The sequence below is a fragment of the Pimephales promelas genome, chromosome 20, assembly GCF_988280905.1.
Source record: "Pimephales promelas chromosome 20, fPimPro1.hap1.1, whole genome shotgun sequence".
Taxonomy (NCBI): Eukaryota; Metazoa; Chordata; class Actinopteri; order Cypriniformes; family Leuciscidae; genus Pimephales; species Pimephales promelas.
Genome location: NC_142788.1, coordinates 16,228,784 through 16,238,443, shown reverse-complemented (window position 1 = coordinate 16,238,443; position 9,660 = coordinate 16,228,784). Strand labels below are relative to the sequence as shown.

Genomic DNA, 9,660 nt, shown 5'->3' with positions numbered 1-9,660 from the left:
TTAAAATTTTCGGGAGCGTGAAGTCTTTTCAACACAAGCACATTTTGGGTTGGGGATTGGGTCAGTTGTAACTTGTTTACATTTTGTAGTAAATGCATTAACAAAAAAAATCTAAATCACAATTTTACGTCATAAAAAGACAAATTTAATAATTATTTATTTTATAAATAGGTTATTTATATATGTACATGTTCACAACTTTAACATCAAGGCGATGTTAAATAAAGATATTAAAAATAGCAGTCGCAGCAATAGAGTGACGAAGTGATGACGTCACTTTGTAGGACAACTCGGAAGTTAGCGGCGCATGGGTTTTCTCGATCGAAAAGTTATGCATTTTCCCCATAGACTTTTGGAAAATCGCAAAAAAAAAAAAAAAAAGATCTTTGTTTAACAAAGAGTTGTGACCCTTACAGGTTTTGTCTATCAAGGTAATCTTTACAAGTTAATCCAATATTTATACATTTTGAAGCCTAAGATCTTTTTAAAAACACAAGCAGACATAATAAAGTTAAAAAAAACAACACAAGCAGGTCATAACTGTGTGTTCTATGTCATAGATCAAAACGTGAAAATATTTAGAGGCTTTGTTCACCACAGATCTTATTTTAGGCGATTTAGCAAAAACCCATTCAAAAATACCATAGACTTAGAGTGAGGGAACCAGTAGTGCTAAAATGCTAATTCACTTCCGCGTTTTGGCCTACAGAGTAAAGTCGTAACTTTGGCACTCTATTTTTCTCTTCTCCGCCATGTTTAAAGTTTATGGGGCCGCCCAACTCTGAAATCAGGTATCAAAATGATCTATCTCAGAGATTCTCAGTAGTAAATACGACTTGAGAGGGTGTTCATGTCCAATCTCCTACTAGGAAACTTGTATTTACGATAATTCCAATAGCACGTTAAGGCTGCAAAATTTACAGCTGTTTCGCAGAGAAAGATTAAAAAGTGAGTGACATCACTGTGGCTTGCTGATTGGATCAATATTACAACTGACCACACACTCCTTAGTGTGAACTGTGAAGGGCCCATATTAACCTCCTCCAACTCAATGATAGAAACAGGTGGATAAACGACCACACTTCTGTCAACTTTATTGACCCCGAGTTGTGTAAATGTCCGATAACCTCTGAGGCATTATTGACTGTGTGTTGAGTAATCATTTGAATCTTTCCTGGTATTTTCTCATTTGTTTGTTTGGCTCTGACAAATGAGAGCGTAATCGAACGATTTGCAACTCCGCTCACGCAATAAATCTATAAACTGATCGCATTGCCTGTGTTGTGGATGCGTCTGACTGTAATTAAAGCCTGCCCCCTGCACATAGATGCTAATTACATGATGCAAAGATTGTAACCCGCTATAATGCTATATTTGGTTCACGCAGGGCAGCGTTTCAGAGAATATGTTCAAACAGAATGTTCCATTTATTTTGATACCCTTTGTGCTAACGCCCCTAGGAGTGAATTGATTATGTAACTATCTGTGGCTCCTTTGTTAGCGAAACTCTCTCGCTCTCTTGGTCTGTCTCTGCTTATAGAACAAAATATATATTTTAGACTAACATACAAGGGTACAGACAGTCATAAAAGCTAATACAGGAAACGAACCTAGGCCTAGGGGAGTTATGTGTTGACATTGACCTTTTAGAAGTTGTATAGTCAGTGTTCTAGTTACACTTTATCTTCCCATCATGATTAAATGTGATTTCTGAATGTGTTCAGCACAGTATGGCAGCGTGTGTATGTTTACAGGAGAGTGTGGTGGCCTGGGCCAGACATAGACAGATGGTCTGGTCTTCCCCAAACTGAGGCAGGAAACACAGCAATGACATCTCAGCTGGGGAGAAGCATCGAGCATTTCCTGTAAGCTGGAGGAAAATGACTGTTATTACATAAGTCTCAAGTTCACAGACAAGTCTGTAAATAAGGTCATTAAAAGGCCATGGTCACTATTTCAAGTTCCGGTTGTTCATTTCATTTAATTGTCATTCTTCTCACGTAATGCCTACGTGTTTTTCTTTTTCTCTCTGTTTCTCTCCCCATCGCTTACTCTTTGGCAGTCAGGTTGAATTGTAATGTGTTGCATAATATTCCCAGGTCCTTGAACGTGGGCAAATTCTCTCGCCCTGGGAGAGGTACATTGTCACGGAAGAAAATGCTTTCATTTCATACTGAAAATTGTATTTCTATTGCTCACCGAACCACCAGGGCTATGAAGAAAAAAAAATGGGAGAGGAGAGAACGTAGAGCAAGTTTTTTGACAAGTGTGTGATAAAAGAGTTTTGTACTTAGATTGATTATTGAAATTTTGTAGCAGCGTCCGTTTAGTAAAAGGATACTCATTTATAATGTAATATATGCAGTGGTGTCTGTGTTTTTGCTGCTGCATTCTGGTCAGAGGCCATGATATCATCATCACTTGCTTCACTGACCCACTGCACTGCTTCTGATTCACTGCATTTGGAGTACCGTGTAGGAGTAAAGTATACTCATACTACTGTATGTGTAGACATCTCTGAAAGAGCTGTGAAGGGACAAACAAGACACAAAACACATTTTTAATGTTGAATATTTCAAAAATAATTGTAATTATTAATATTGTCATAGTAAATTGACTTATAGAGATCTGTAATTATGCAATATTCTCAATCAATTATTAAATCCAAATGATTACTTTTACTCTTACAGTGGGGAAATGGTGATTTTGTAAGTTCGCTCGCCTGAGACCCGCATCTCTCTGTAGGCAAGGGCGTGGTGAGCTGGTACCTGCTTATGTCACGCAGTACCACAATATCCAATAGGAAAATTCAACTGCAGTAGCTACCGTTCAACCTGAAGAGGGCAACACTCAGACGTTTTTACACCATATATTGTAGAATTAAAACACTTTATACCCAAATGTCAAAAAATGTACCCGAATCAATCTTACAGATCATTTACTAAAAAAAGTTTCAGTTTCAGGGTTTAGTTACGCTTTTAGGTTTCTTGACTTTCGCTTTGCAGTTTCAGCTCCCTCCACAGATTTTCTATACGATTAAGGTCTGGATACTGGCTAGGTCACCCAAAGATCTTAATGTGCTTCTTCTTGAGCCACTCCTGTTGCCTTGGGGGTATGTTTTGGTTCATTATCATGCTGGAAGACCCATCCACGACACATCTTCAATGTTCTGGCTGAAGGATCCTTCTCGTCCAAGATTTTACGGTGCCCGTCCATAAGCCCCTCAAAACGTCTAGGCGTCCTGTATCCTTAGCACAGAACAGCGTAATGTTTCCACCTATGTGCTTGACTGTAGGGATGGTATTCTTGGGGTCATGATCAGCATTTCTCTTCCTCCAAACACGACGAGTTGAGTTGATGCCAAAGAGCTCAATTTTGGTCTCATCTGACCACAGCACTTCCTCCCAAGCCTTCTCTGAATTATTAGATGTTCATTGGCAAACTTCAGGATGGGCTTCTACATGTGCCTTCTTGAGCAGGGGGGAATCCATTCTGGTGTAGTGTGTTACCTGTTGTTTGCTTAGTGACTGTGGTCCCAAAGTTTCTGCCTTGATATCATTAACAAACTCCTCCCATGTTGTTATGGGCTGATCCTTCACCGTTCTCATGATCATCCTTACCTCATGAGGCCAGATCTTGCATTGAGCTCCAAATCGAGGGCGATTGATGGTTATTTTGCATTTCTTCCATTTCCGAATAATGGCACCAATAGTTGTCTCATCCTTACCAAGCTTCATGCTGATGGTCTTGTAGCCCATTCCAGCCTTGTGCAGATCTACAATCTGGACCCTGATATCATTTAAAAGCTCTTTGACCTTGCCTATGGTGGTGGAGAGGATGGAATGGAAGATATAAATTATGTGGACAGGTTTCTTTTATACACATTACGAGCTGACATTAGGAGTACTTTCTTAAAGTGACAGGGCTATTCCGTTTTTCACATGGACACATAACCAATCGGTGGGAGGCTGAAGTCTTTGGTAAGGATCAAATAGTTATTTCCCGCACTGTATATATATATATATATATATATATATATATATATATATATATATATATATATACAGTATATATATATATATATATATATATATATATATATATATATACTCGTTTATATGTATGTATTTACTCGTACATTTCAGCTCTCAACAATACTTTTTTTTTACAGTATCTGTTTTAAATAGTTGAAAACATATTTTATTATTCATAAAACAAATGTAAATAAGACCACAGATAAAAATAAACATTTATGAATTATTTCAACCCCAACCGTGCTGGTGGACAGTATACAGCCTAACATATGGACTGAACCCTCCTATTCATTTGGTTCCATTTCTGACCCAGAAAAGGTCAATCTTTTGTTTAAAGGACAAGTTTTTAGTATGAAGATTAAGCTTTGTAAAAATTGTCAAAATACACCACTTTTATTTTTATTTATTTTTTCTTATTTTTTTTTTAAAAAGAGGTAAAAGCATTTAAACTAAATTGTTATACCTTTTGTGGTCGCATCTGTTTTGACCACAAAGTGAACTGTGGCTTTACACAATATTATGCTTCATTTACACATGAAATTGTGCCGTTTTTATTATTCTTTTTTTTATCTATCTATTCAAATTACTTCTCTAAAATACATTTAGCCTCTTTCCTACATTCATGCACATATTTTTCCTTCCCATGCAAAATGAAATGACAAAAACAAACGAATGTATAGACCAAAACTTCATTGACCAAAAAGTCTCAATTTGAAAAAGGAAAGAGGGTTTGCAAAAGAAAAAGTTCACTTTGCTGCCACCTATTGATGAAACATTGGAGCATGAAAAGGAGATTCAAGTTTATTATCATTTTTAATATGAAAGTAAAAGTTTATGTATATATATATATATATATATATATATATATATTTAGTTTGAAAACATTTCAGAGTATTGAAGTTGCTTTGGTGTTTTATTTGAATGTTTCATTCAATTAGCCTGTTTTGAGCAGTCATGAGTTCAAAAGAGTTTATATGCGTAATTCTCATATTAGATATTTTTAATCTAACGATATATCAGTAAGTTCCACTGTATAATCCTGTGGAACAACAGTAATAATGATTTAAAGTTATATAAAAACTTATTGCAACTGAAATTTCCATTTAAAAAAAGAGTGCTATTGATATGACCTGGAACAGTGATTTTATTTTTTTGTTGATTTTTAGTTTAGTTTGAATATCTAAGTGATGCAAACAATTTAAATTGCTAAAAATATCATTGAAGTGGGGGTATAGGACCAGAAAAGTTATACTAACTTCTTCCTAACCCATTTGAACATGACTGTTATTTGGATTATCTGCTGATGATCTTTTTTGTCGATTGTTTGTTCTTATTTATTTAGTTTTTAACATGTTTAATAAAGAAGAAAAAAAAAACATTAAAATTAAATTTCTCAAATAGTGATAAAATATGTCTTCTCCTCTCACTGGTTTTTACTGTAGATCTTGTGAAATTTCAAAGAAATTATCAATTGTTTTATTAAAAAATGTGGTAAATGAAGTAGTGGTAAAAACATGGTGACATTCAAAACTTTAAAAGTTGTGCATTCACTCATTAATGAGACATTACTGATATGGTTTATTTATGACTGTTTTATAAGCTTGTGTTCCACGGGTCCAAACTGACCGTGGAATGCAAAAGCTTATACACTTAAAGTTTTAATGCATTAGGAGGGTTAAATATTTGTCATCTGTCGCACTGGAGATTTATCCAGACAGGAGTAATAGAGCATGCGTTTCCAGTGCAATGCTGACCTCAGGTGGCTGATGCTGGTAACAAAAAATAAATAAATAAATAAATAATAATAATAAAAAATAAAGATCACAGTATCATTCTGTGTTATTCATGCTGTTTTCAATTAATTTTCATAAATAACAACATAGACATAGAATGTTTAACTAATCATATAGTTAAAATACTAATTGATTTATTCAGGCCAATCTTTTTTGAGCTTACTCACCAAAGCGTTTTCCCTTTACAAACCTTTTCAGTTTTTGGTGTGGACGGTTTTCAGGTTTCTTTTTTTTTTTAAACATCACTAAAAAATATTAAATAATTTTCCACAATTAGTAGTCAGAACCATATGATTTTAAAAATGAAGCCTCTGCCAAAAATAAGGTTAAAGAAATTAAGGAGACAGTCCCCTGTCTGTATTTTTCATAGGCCATATCAGGAAAGTTGGTTTGTGGATAGACAAATTTAAAATCTCATTTAACAGGAAACGAGACATGAAAATACAAGTGTTTTTGTGCAGCGAGATGCACAGTGCGGTTTCAGAAAGAGAACGTCCTCAAATTGCGTCAAACACTCTTCAGCGTGTTCTTAAGCAGACACAATCTTATCCAAAGGCGAGTTCAAAAGATATGTAAGCTTTTTAGAAAGTGCTTAGTTTATACATGTCAGCTGTAAAGCTCACGGGCTGTTAACTTGTAACTGGTGTTTGAGAGGATTTCACACCTCTGTGGTCAATCGGTGGAGTGTCTCCAGTGAGCAGCAGGATCGCATTTCGCCTCAATAAAAGCCCATAGCTCTACCCCGCTAGGCGGCAATATTACATGTAGCCTGCCTATTTTGGATTAAAATGTGCCTTTGTTTCTTTCTCCATGGCATGAATTCTTGACGGTATGTAACTATAATAAAACATCAACATGATGAATGCATGGATGGAAGTCGTCATGGGCTGTAATTTTAAAGGGTTGTCCGAGCGCGAGCGAGCGCGCACACCGGAGCTCTCCATGGTCCTGATTTTATGCCCCAAATATCGCCGCATATATTGGCAGCTTGTCACATTTTCTTAAGGTGATGCGTGTATTTTTGTATTAAAATAGTTAATCCTATAAAAGCTTAAATGGTTTCCCATCAAAAGTTTTTTTTTAAATCTTTAAAAAAACAAACAAACAAACAAACGTATAAGATAACTATTTTGTTGAGCTGTAACTCTGTAACTTATCTTTAACATTATCTCATTGCCTACGTTGTGAATACTTTTACATTTAAATACTTTCGAGATTGTGTTACGTATTTTTTAATTATTCAGCCTGATTTCGTACTCGCTTTTAAATCAGTTCTCAAGACCTAAGGCCACTAAGGCCTTTTAACTTATTTTGCCAATAAAAATAAAATTACATAGAGAAAGAACATTAATGATAAAAATAACAATAAAATTATATAATCAATAAGTTAGTTTGACAACATGTTTTTACATTGTTAACTCCTCAAAATAAGTTAAGCAATTTTAAACTTTTTAAGTTATACAAGGCGTTTTAATGCAATTTAGGTTGAAGTGACTTGTTGAAATGAAATGTCCCCTGTGTGTGTGTGTGTGTGTGTGTGTGTGTGTGTGTGTGTGTGTGTGTGTGTGTGTGTGTGTGTGTGTGTGTGTGTGTGTGTGTGTGTGTGTGTGTGTGTGTGTGTGTGTGTTGTGCCTGGCCCTTTAAATCCAAATGAGCTTTCAAGAGCTTGTGTGTTTGACAGAAACTATTCTGCCTTTAATGTTAAAACGGAGTCAGACACAGATGGGGAGATTCAACAGGACGTTTCTGAATGGTTAGTTGATGAATTTATATGGCTAAAGTTTGAGCTGACTCACAAATGTACTCTTATACAACAACCTTTCCTCTCCTCAATGGACTGCGTGTTCCTGGGGGCGGGGTGTATGTACATTTTAGGGTTGGTGATGTCACTAACCCGGGAGGAATGTTGTGTAGTCCCGTTTGTTGTAGTCATTTTCTTTAAAAGCAGATATCTTCCTTTGCTTTGAACTTTAAACATCGTAACTTTGCAGATGTTGATTATGCTCAAACAGCAACACTAAAGTTAGAAAAGTGAAATCATAATCAACCACCGCTTTAAAAATCACCCCTTTTTGAAATGGTCAATATTTTTGCAATTCAGTTTTTTGAAGTTAGTGCATGGCGCACTTCACCATTTACACACTTTAGATTTTAAGAATCACATCAGTAAAGATTAGACCAAGGAAAAAAAGGACATAACAAATGATGATAACATTTTACTTTTATTTAATTAATGCTGCATGGCCATAACTTCTTTTATCAGGTCGATAATTCTCATCCTATGTCGGTGTTTGTGTTTTATTTATAGCTTTTTTTGTTTCCGTGTTTTTCCTCAGTTTTTAAGCAGCAGATTTAATGAGCTAATTATGTTCAAAACTAATAATAATAAGAATGATCAAATCACTTTGTATTAATGGATCTGTATTTAGGCATTTACGCCTTATACCTGCCTCAACCACAATAGGAATGCAGTCATTTATCTTACAGTTTGAGAAGATAAGAAACAGGCAAACGAACAAAATGTGATTATGCATATTTATTTATGAATTTACAACACAATTAATCAGCCAAGAACATCAACAGAGGATCTTGTTTATCTGAAAGCTGTTACTTACGTGTGTAGAAATGCAGGTATTTTCTGTACATGTACAATAGTCATATTTCGGATGATGAGATCTGTGCAAAATGTCTAGTATAGTTAGTTGCAAATCTACAAGACAAAATTGTCATTTAACTTGTCCTCCAATATTGGCTAATCCTGCGGCTGTGTTAAAACATTGGAAACGGTGTCAATTAATCATTCGAACACATTTTACCCAGATCTCATGAGAAAAAGTGACAATTTACGAGATGGTGATTTCGTATGAATTCCTACGATTTTTAGAAGAAGAAAAAAAAAACCGTAAAGTTGGTCTACTCCTAAACCTTGCTCTCAATGATGAAAACCTAAGATCGTATGAATTTATACTAATTCGCCAAAATGTAGGATACAATAGTTAGTTACCATTTAGTGTTTTGCATTCTACCCATTATTGGTCCAGTCGTAAAAATGAATGTAGCCTAATTTCGAAAATTATTTGGTGAAGTATTGATGTGAAATTCGGTGGTGATGCATAGATAATAAGAATAAATGGTTCTGAATTTCATCGTTTACATCTAGTAAACTAACCCCCTAAATATAGGAAAATTAGGTGATGACGTTTGATCGTTGCATAATGTAATAGACTGTAAAACAAAGATAGCCAAATCTATTTGTGACATTTTGCTTTGATAGATGTTTATAGGCTATCTAACTGTTTTGTAGCTGATCATTCCAGATGTTGCGTTGACAGGTGTACGGGTTTTGTTGAAGGTGAATGCAGCGCCATTTTTTTTCATATGTATGTACCACCTTATACGACAATAGTTTTTAAGCTGTGGAGTATCAATTGAAAATTTCGTTAAAACTATGTTGAAGCAAAGAAACCATCCCTGAAGCATCCAAAGATATATTTAATACAATAGCCTACCGTATAGATTTTACACAGCCTCTGCAGTTTAGTTTCACCGGCTTATTCTTCTTATGAATAAGAACGGTAAAATCTATTATTTTAAGTAAAGAAACAAAATACAGTGTTGAAACTGTGATTTGGTTAAATTTATCAGTATAGCATATTATTCCTCACTTGTGTCGATTGGCAAGACATAGATAATGTACCCAATAGATGGCGCCCTCGTCCATTAATATCAAGCTTTTCGCGTCACTTTGCATCTGAAGCATGTCCGTTTGGATGATGAGAGCATAAATGGTTCAGATTATCTACGGCTGTGAAACCATGTGCGTTTTCTTTCAG

General features: G+C 35.2%; 1 long non-coding RNA gene across 1 annotated transcript in view; it reads left to right on the top strand.

Moving 5' to 3' along the window:
* LOC148970621 (uncharacterized) overlaps positions 1-9,660 on the top strand; it is a 72,593-nt gene that overhangs the window by 18,455 nt on the left and 44,478 nt on the right. The window lies entirely within an intron of this gene.